The following is a 10,000-nucleotide window of genomic DNA, read 5'->3' as shown; positions in this document are numbered from 1 at the left end:
GCGGGGGCCCACCTTGACGCGCCGGCTGTACTAGCAAGCCAGGGGCAAGGGGCATCCAGTGGTACCGGAACGGAGTCGGTCCGACACCGGGAAGCCGGGTGCCCGTCGCTCCGAATCGAGCCCGGTGTTTTCGTGCGTGTAACAGGGCGGGCGTTTGGACCCGGTTGTCCGGGAGCGGGTCCGCAACGGCGGGAGGTTGCCTGTGTTTGGCCGGCCGGCAGTCGAACGCCTTTGGCTCCGGACTCCCGTGTCCGATTTCGGTCAGGGAGGGCTCGTTGGAAAGCCCCGGCGCTGGCGCACACTATATTATCGGCCTGGACCCCGGCAAGTTCGGGAAAGTGTCGCAGTCCCGTAGCGGCTGCCGCCCCGTCGGTCAGCGGCAGCTTATCGGGGATAACTTCGGGACGGAAAGTCCGATCCGGTTGGGGTGAACTGCTACTGAACGGGGTGGGGGGGCCGCACAGACCAGTAGCGGGCTTGTGCAGCTGCCGCTTGGCCCGGCCGAGGTACAGCCGTTGGCTGGAGACCGCTTTCCGACTGCTGAGCCGGAGCCGCGGGGGCCCACCTTGACGCGCCGGCTGTCCTAGCAAGCCAGGGGCAAGGGGCATCCAGTGGTACCGGAACGGAGTCGGTCCGACACCGGGAAGCCGGGTGCCCGTCGCTCCGAATCGAGCCCGGTGTTTTCGTGCGTGTAACAGGGCGGGCGTTTGGACCCGGTTGTCCGGGAGCGGGTCCGCAACGGCGGGAGGTTGCCTGAGTTTGGCCGGCCGGCAGTCGAACGCCTTTGGCTCCGGACTCCCGTGTCCGATTTCGGTCAGGGAGGGCTCATTGGAAAGCCCCGGCGCTGGCGCACACTATATTATCGGCCTGGACCCCGGCAAGTTCGGGAAAGTGTCGCAGTCCCGTACCGGCTGCCGCCCCGTCGGTCAGCGGCAGCTTATCGGGGATAACTTCGGGAAGGAAAGTCCGATCCGGTCGGGGTCAACTTCCACTGAACGGGGTGGCGGGGCCGCACAGACCAGTAGCGGGCTTGTGTAGCTGCCCCTTTCCCCGGCCGAGGTACAGCCGTTGGCTGGAGACCGCTTTCCGACTGCTGAGCCGGAGCCGCGGGGGCCCACCTTGACGCGCCGGCTGTCCTAGCAAGCCAGGGGCAAGGGGCATCCAAGGGTACCGGAACGGAGTCGGTCCGACACCGGGAAGCCGGGTGCCCGTCGCTCCGAATCGAGCCCGGTGTTTTCGTGCGTGTAACGAGGCGGGCGTTTGGACCCGGTTGTCCTGGAGCGGGTCCGCAACGGCGGGGGATTGCCTGTGTTTGGCCGGCCGGCAGTCGAACGCCTATCGCTCTGGACTCCCGTGTCCGATTTCGGTCAGGGAGGGCTCGTTGGAAAGCCCCGGCGCTGGCGCACACTATATTATCGGCCTGGACCCCGGCAAGTTCGGCAAAGTGTCGCCATCCCGCAGCGGCTGACGGGCCGCCGGTGAGCGGCAGCTTATCGGGCATAACTTCGGGAGGGAAAGTCCGATCCGGTCCGGATCAACGGCAGCCGAACGGGGTGGCGGGCCCGCACAGACCAGTGCCTGGCTTGTGTAGCTGCCCCCTTTCCCCGGCCGAGGTACAGCCGTTGGCTGGAGACCACTTTCCGACCACTGAGACGGCGGGGCGGGGGGCGGCCTGCACGCGCCGGCTGCCAGAGCAAGCCAGGGGCAAGGGGCATCCAACGGTATCTGAACGGAGTCGGTCCGACACCGGGAAGCCGGGTGCCCGTCGCTCCGAATCGAGCCTGGGGTGTACGTGTGTTTAACAAGGCGGGCGTTTGGACCCGGTTGCCCGGCACCAGTCGAACGCCTGTCGCTCCCGACTCCCGTGTCCGATTTCGTTCGGGGATGGCTCGTTGGAAAGCCCCGGCTCCGGCGCACACTATATTGCCGAAGTGGCCCCGGGCGAGTTCGGGAAAGTGTCGCCGTCCCGCAGCGGCTGACGGGCCGTCGGTCAGCGGCAGCTTATCGGGGATAACTTCGGGAAGGAAAGTCCGATCCGGTCGGGGACAACGGCAGCTGAACGGGGTGGCGGGGCCGCACAGAGCAGTGCCTCGCTTGTGTAGCTGCCTCTTTCCGCGGCCGAGGTACAGCCGTTGGCTGGAGACCGCTTTCCGACCACTGAGACGGCGGGGCAGGGGGCGGCCTGCACGCGCCGGCTGCCAGAGCAAGCCAGGGGCAAGGGGCATCCAGCGGTATCTGAACGGAGTCGGTCCGACACCGAGAAGCCGGGTGCCCGTCGCTCCGAAGCGAGACCGGGGTTTTTCGTGTGTAACGTGGCGGGCCTTTGGACCCGGTTGGCCGGGCGGCAGTGGAACACACACAGACACTCGCATACACTGAGAGAGACAGAGAGAAGATAGAGATACACAGAGTGAGAAAGACAAAGTCAACTCAGTAACTGAAATGTGAAAACTGACAACTGGGAAACCAAAAGTCAGAGTGGCAAATGATGAACCAAGGTGGCAAATGATTAACTGAAAACTTGTCATTCACATTTGGGACGGAATTCACGATGGGAATGTATTCGGCCGCCTTACCGGGGCTTGGGGGTGCTGCTTTCCCGCTTGTGGAACCGAGTTGGGGTCGTCAAATGGCCTGGTGCATTGTTTGAAACACTGGTTAATGAGTTGTCAAGGTCGGAAATCATAGAACATAAGAGCAGCTCATTAACTGAAATTTTGAACATCGACAACTGGTTAACCAAAAGCCAGAGCGACAAATGATTAACCAAAGGGCCAACTCATTAACTGAAATTTCAAAGAGGCAACTCATTAACTGAAATTTTGAACATCGACAACTGGTTAACCAAAAGCCAGAGCGACAAATGATTAACCAAGGAGGCAACTCATTAACTGAATTTCGAACATCGACAACTGGTTAACCAAATGTCAGAGCGACAAATGATTAACCAAGGAGGCAACTCAATAACTGAATTTCGAACATCGACAACTGGTTAACCAAGAGTCAGGGCGACAAATGATTAACCAAGGAGGCAACTCATTAACTGAATTTCGAACATCGACAACTGGGTAACCAAAAGACACAGGGACAAATGAGTAACCAAAGGGCCAACTCATTAACTGAAATTTCAAAGAGGCAACTCATTAACTGAAATTTTGAACATCGACAACTGGATAACCAAATGTCAGAGCGACAAATGATTAACCAAGGAGGCAACTGATTAACTGAAAACTTGTCATTCACATTTGGGACGGAATTCACGATGGGAATGTATTCGGCCCCTTACCGGGCCTTGGGGTGCTGCTTTCCGCTTGTGGAACCGAGTTGGGGTCGTCAAATGCCTGGTGCATTGTTTGAAACACTGGTTAATGAGTTGTCAAGGTCGGAAATCATAGAACATAAGAGCAGCTCATTAACTGAAATTTTGAACATCGACAACTGGTTAACCAAAAGCCAGAGCGACAAATGATTAACCAAGGAGGCAACTCAGTAACTGAATTTCGAACATCGACAACTGGTTAACCACCAAAAGACACAGGGACAAATGAGTAACCAAAGGGCCAACTCATTAACTGAAATTTCAAAGAGGCAACTCATTAACTGAAATTTTGAACATCGACAACTGGTTAACCAAAAGCCAGAGCGACAAATGATTAACCAAGGAGGCAACTCATTAACTGAATTTCGAACATCGACAACTGGTTAACCAAATGTCAGAGCGACAAATGATTAACCAAGGAGGCAACTCATTAACTGAATTTCGAACATCGACAACTGGTTAACCAAAAGACACAGGGACAAATGAGTAACCAAAGGGCCAACTCATTAACTGAAATTTCAAAGAGGCAACTCATTAACTGAAATTTTGAACATCGACAACTGGTTAACCAAAAGCCAGAGCGACAAATGATTAACCAAGGAGGCAACTCATTAACTGAATTTCGAACATCGACAACTGGATAACCAAAAGACACAGGGACAAATGAGTAACCAAAGGGCCAACTCATTAACTGAAATTTCAAAGAGGCAACTCATTAACTGAAATTTTGAACATCGACAACTGGTTAACCAAAAGCCAGAGCGACAAATGATTAACCAAGGAGGCAACTCATAAACTGAATTTCGAACATCGACAACTGGGTAACCAAAAGACACAGGGACAAATGAGTAACCAAAGGGCCAACTCATTAACTGAAATTTCAAAGAGGCTACTCATTAACTGAAATTTGAACATCGACAACTGGTTAACCAAATGTCAGAGCGACAAATGAGTAACCAAGCAGGCAACTGATTAACTGAAAACTTGTCTTTCACATTTGGGACGGAATTCACGATGGGAATGTATTCGGCCCCCTTACCGGGCCTTGGGGTGCTGCTTTCCCGCTTGTGGAACCGAGTTGGGGTCGTCAAATGGCCTGGTGCATTGTTTGAAACACTGGTTACTGAGTTGTCAAGGTAGGAAATCATAGAACATAAGAGCAGCTCATTAACTGAAATTTTGAACATCGACAACTGGTTAACCAAAAGCCAGAGCGACAAATGATTAACCAAGGAGGCAACTCATTAACTGAATTTCGAACATCGACAACTGGTTAACCAAAAGACACAGGGACAAATGAGTAACCAAAGGGCCAACTCATTAACTGAAATTTCAAAGAGGCAACTCATTAACTGAAATTTTGAACATCGACAACTGGTTAACCAAAAGCCAGAGCGACAAATGATTAACCAAGGAGGCAACTCATAAACTGAATTTCGAACATCGACAACTGGGTAACCAAAAGACACAGGGACAAATGAGTAACCAAAGGGCCAACTCATTAACTGAAATTTCAAAGAGGCTACTCATTAACTGAAATTTGAACATCGACAACTGGTTAACCAAATGTCAGAGCGACAAATGAGTAACCAAGCAGGCAACTGATTAACTGAAAACTTGTCTTTCACATTTGGGACGGAATTCACGATGGGAATGTATTCGGCCCCCTTACCGGGCCTTGGGGTGCTGCTTTCCCGCTTGTGGAACCGAGTTGGGGTCGTCAAATGGCCTGGTGCATTGTTTGAAACACTGGTTAATGAGTTGTCAAGGTCGGAAATCATAGAACATAAGAGCAGCTCATTAACTGAAATTTTGAACATCGACAACTGGTTAACCAAAAGCCAGAGCGACAAATGATTAACCAAGGAGGCAACTCATTAACTGAATTTCGAACATCGACAACTGGTTAACCAAAAGACACAGGGACAAATGAGTCACCAAAGGGCCAACTCATTAACTGAAATTTCAAAGAGGCAACTCATTAACTGAAATTTTGAACATCGACAACTGGTTAACCAAAAGCCAGAGCGACAAATGAGTAACCAAGGAGGCAACTCATAAACTGAATTTCGAACATCGACAACTGGGTAACCAAAAGACACAGGGACAAATGAGTAACCAAAGGGCCAACTCATTAACTGAAATTTCAAAGAGGCTACTCATTAACTGAAATTTGAACATCGACAACTGGTTAACCAAATGTCAGAGCGACAAATGAGTAACCAAGCAGGCAACTGATTAACTGAAAACTTGTCTTTCACATTTGGGACGGAATTCACGATGGGAATGTATTCGGCCCCCTTACCGGGCCTTGGGGTGCTGCTTTCCCGCTTGTGGAACCGAGTTGGGGTCGTCAAATGGCCTGGTGCATTGTTTGAAACACTGGTTAATGAGTTGTCAAGGTCGGAAATCATAGAACATAAGAGCAGCTCATTAACTGAAATTTTGAACATCGACAACTGGTTAACCAAAAGCCAGAGCGACAAATGATTAACCAAGGAGGCAACTCATTAACTGAATTTCGAACATCGACAACTGGTTAACCAAAAGACACAGGGACAAATGAGTCACCAAAGGGCCAACTCATTAACTGAAATTTCAAAGAGGCAACTCAATAACTGAAATTTTGAACATCGACAACTGGTTAACCAAAAGCCAGAGCGACAAATGATTAACCAAGGAGGCAACTCATTAACTGAATTTCGAACATCGACAACTGGTTAACCAAATGTCAGAGCGACAAATGATTAACCAAGGAGGCAACTCATTAACTGAATTTCGAACATCGACAACTGGTTAACCAAGAGTCAGGGCGACAAATGATTAACCAAGGAGGCAACTCATTAACTGAATTTCGAACATCGACAACTGGGTAACCAAAAGACACAGGGACAAATGAGTAACCAAAGGGCCAACTCATTAACTGAAATTTCAAAGAGGCAACTCATTAACTGAAATTTTGAACATCGACAACTGGTTAACCAAATGTCAGAGCGACAAATGAGTAACCAAGCAGGCAACTGATTAACTGAAAACTTGTCATTCACATTTGGGACGGAATTCACGATGGGAATGTATTCGGCCCCCTTACCGGGCCTTGGGGTGCTGCTTTCCCGCTTGTGGAACCGAGTTGGGGTCGTCAAATGGCCTGGTGCATTGTTTGAAACACTGGTTAATGAGTTGTCAAGGTCGGAAATCATAGAACATAAGAGCAGCTCATTAACTGAAATTTTGAACATCGACAACTGGTTAACCAAAAGCCAGAGCGACAAATGATTAACCAAGGAGGCAACTCATTAACTGAATTTCGAACATCGACAACTGGTTAACCAAAAGACACAGGGACAAATGAGTAACCAAAGGGCCCAACTCATTAACTGAAATTTCAAAGAGGCAACTCATTAACTGAAATTTTGAACATCGACAACTGGTTAACCAAAAGCCAGAGCGACAAATGATTAACCAAGGAGGCAACTCACTAACTGAATTTCGAACATCGACAACTGGTTAACCAAAAGACACAGGGACAAATGAGTAACCAAAGGGCCAACTCATTAACTGAAATTTCAAAGAGGCAACTCATTAACTGAAATTTTGAACATCGACAACTGGTAAACCAAAAGCCAGAGCGACAAATGATTAACCAAGGAGGCAACTCATTAACTGAATTTCGAACATCGACAACTGGTTAACCAAGAGTCAGAGCGACAAATGATTAACCAAGGAGGCAACTCATTAACTGAATTTCGAACATCGACAACTGGGTAACCAAAAGACACAGGGACAAATGAGTAACCAAAGGGCCAACTCATTAACTGAAATTTCAAAGAGGCTACTCATTAACTGAAATTTGAACATCGACAACTGGTTAACCAAATGTCAGAGCGACAAATGAGTAACCAAGCAGGCAACTGATTAACTGAAAACTTGTCATTCACATTTGGGACGGAATTCACGATGGGAATGTATTCGGCCCCCTTACCGGGCCTTGGGGTGCTGCTTTCCCGCTTGTGGAACCGAGTTGGGGTCGTCAAATGGCCTGGTGCATTGTTTGAAACACTGGTTAATGAGTTGTCAAGGTAGGAAATCATAGAACATAAGAGCAGCTCATTAACTGAAATTTTGAACATCGACAACTGGTTAACCAAGAGTCAGAGCGACAAATGATTAACCAAGGAGGCAACTCATTAACTGAATTTCGAACATCGACAACTGGTTAACCAAAAGACACAGGGACAAATGAGTAACCAAAGGGCCAACTCATTAACTGAAATTTCAAAGAGGCAACTCATTAACTGTAATTTTGAACATCGACAACTGGTTAACCAAAAGCCAGAGCGACAAATGAGTAACCAAGGAGGCAACTCATTAACTGAATTTCGAACATCGACAACTGGTTAACCAAAAGACACAGGGACAAATGAGTAACCAAAGGGCCAACTCATTAACTGAAATTTCAAAGAGGCAACTCATTAACTGAATTTCGAACATCGACAACTGGTTAACCAAATGTCAGAGCGACAAATGATTAACCAAGCAGGCAACTGAGTAACTGAAATTTTAAAATTGACAACTGGATAACCAAAAGTGGGAACTCATGCTTCGGACGGGCTTACATACGGCAGGCTGACGCCCGGCAGAGGCCCGGGCTTCGCCTCCCTTGCGTAAGCGACCGTCTCCGAATCGATTAAAGGCGTAAAATCGGAGTTCAGAGCGGGAAAATTTTTTCCCGAAAACGGCCGGAAAAAAAAAATGTCTCCTTTTCCGCCGAGCAGGGTGGCATTCGAACGGGCACGGGAAGCCGCGTCTAACGGTGTAAAAACGGCTTGGCTCCGACGCGGGAGTGCGGAGATATGGCCGTTCAAAGTTGTACTGGAAGTCCGGAAGGAGAAAAATTTGACTGCCTGTAGCCGAAAAAAGTTCCAGCGGTCGGTCACAAAAGTCAAATCCGTCCCGCTGATTTGACACTTGTCATTTCTGGCAGGGGGGATTGGCGGGGTACCTGGAGAATGGTAGGAGGTGGTTTTTCGAGACTTTATCTGTTTTCCAGATTACTGTCTAGGGCCTCCAGGTCTGCAGAGACCGACCCGGGCTGCCGTCCAACCGACTTTTAACCCTTTTTGGGTGGAAATTTATTTCCATTTTTAACCAATTTTCGGGTTTTTGGTCGGGCTTAAAAACGGCAGCCTGACGCCCGGCAGAGGCCGGGGCTTCGGCTCCCTTGCGTAAGGGACCGTATACGAAACGATTAAAGCCGAAAAATCCGAGTTCAGAGCGGGAATTTTTTTTCCCGAAATCGGCCGAAAAATAAAAAAATTCTCCTTTTCCGCCGAGCAGGGCGGCATTCGAACGGGCACGGGAAGCCGCGTCTAACGGTGTAAAAACGGCTTGGCTCCGACGCGGGAGTGCGGAGATATGGCCGTTCAAAGTTGTACTGGAAGTCCGGAAGGAGAAAAATTTGACTGCCTGTAGCCGAAAAAAGTTCCAGCGGTCGGTCACAAAAGTCAAATCCGTCCCGCTGATTTGACACTTGTCATTTCTGGCAGGGGGGATTGGCGGGGTACCTGGAGAATGGTAGGAGGTGGTTTCTCGAGACTTTGTCTGTTTTCCAGATTACTGTCTAGGGCCTCCAGGTCTGCAGAGACCGACCAGGGCTGCCGTCCAACCGACTTTTAACCCTTTTTGGGTGGAAATTTATTTCCATTTTTAACCAATTTTCGGGTTTTTGGTCGGGCTTAAAAAACGGCAGCCTGACGCCTGGCAGAGGCCGGGGCTTCGGCTCCCCTTGCGTAAGGGACCGTATTCGACCCGATTAAGCCCCGAAAATGGATCCAAATGTCGGCCGACCAAGTAAGCTTGCTGGGAGAGAGAGACTAAGTGCCGGGCTGGGCACCTCATTAACCAGTGAAAAGTTTTGGCTGCTGGAGAGACTAAGTCCCAGCCTGGGCACATCATTAACCATAAATGAAAAAGGCGAGGCCGAGTCTGGTGCATGGCTAACTGATTAACCAAATTGGCAAGGCCCGGGCTGAAAGTGAATGAGCGACCCGTGGCCAGGGGGCTGGAATGCGGGAGAGAATCCAACCCCCAAAATATGGAAGTCCGATGAGAAAATATTCGGCCGCCTTTTGCGGGCCTCGGGTGTTGCTTCCCGGCCTGGGAAAGTGAGTTGCTCCCGCCGAATTGACATGTGCATTTAACGATTTCGAGACATGATTAACCAAAACGCGGAAGTCCGATGAGAAAATATTAGGGCCCTTCAAGCGGGCCTCCGGTGATGCTTTCCGGCTTGGGAAAGTGAATTGCTCCCGCCGAATTGACATGTGCATTTAACGATTTCGAGACATGATTAACCAAAACGCGGAAGTCCGATGAGAAAATATTCGGCCGCCTTTTGCGGGCCTCGGGTGTTGCTTCCCGGCCTGGGAAAGTGATTTGCTACCGCCAAATTGACATGTGTCATTTCTGGCAAGTGTCTCAGGACATAGTTAATGAGTTGCAGTTTGGGAAATCATTAACCTCGTCGGAAGTCCCGATGAAGAAAAAAAAAAGTGCCATTTGCGGGGATTTGGGTGCTCCTGGTCGGATAGAGGTGGCCGTTTGACCCGCTGATTTGACACTTGTCATTTCTGGCAGGGGGGGTTGGCGGGGTGCCCGGAGATTTTCGGGAACACGATTTTC

Source organism: Somniosus microcephalus, unplaced genomic scaffold (genome assembly GCF_052327205.1).
Source record: "Somniosus microcephalus isolate GS21.2 unplaced genomic scaffold, FLI_Smic_1.0 scaffold1446, whole genome shotgun sequence".
NCBI lineage: Eukaryota > Metazoa > Chordata > Chondrichthyes > Squaliformes > Somniosidae > Somniosus > Somniosus microcephalus.
This window is presented reverse-complemented; position numbering follows the sequence as displayed.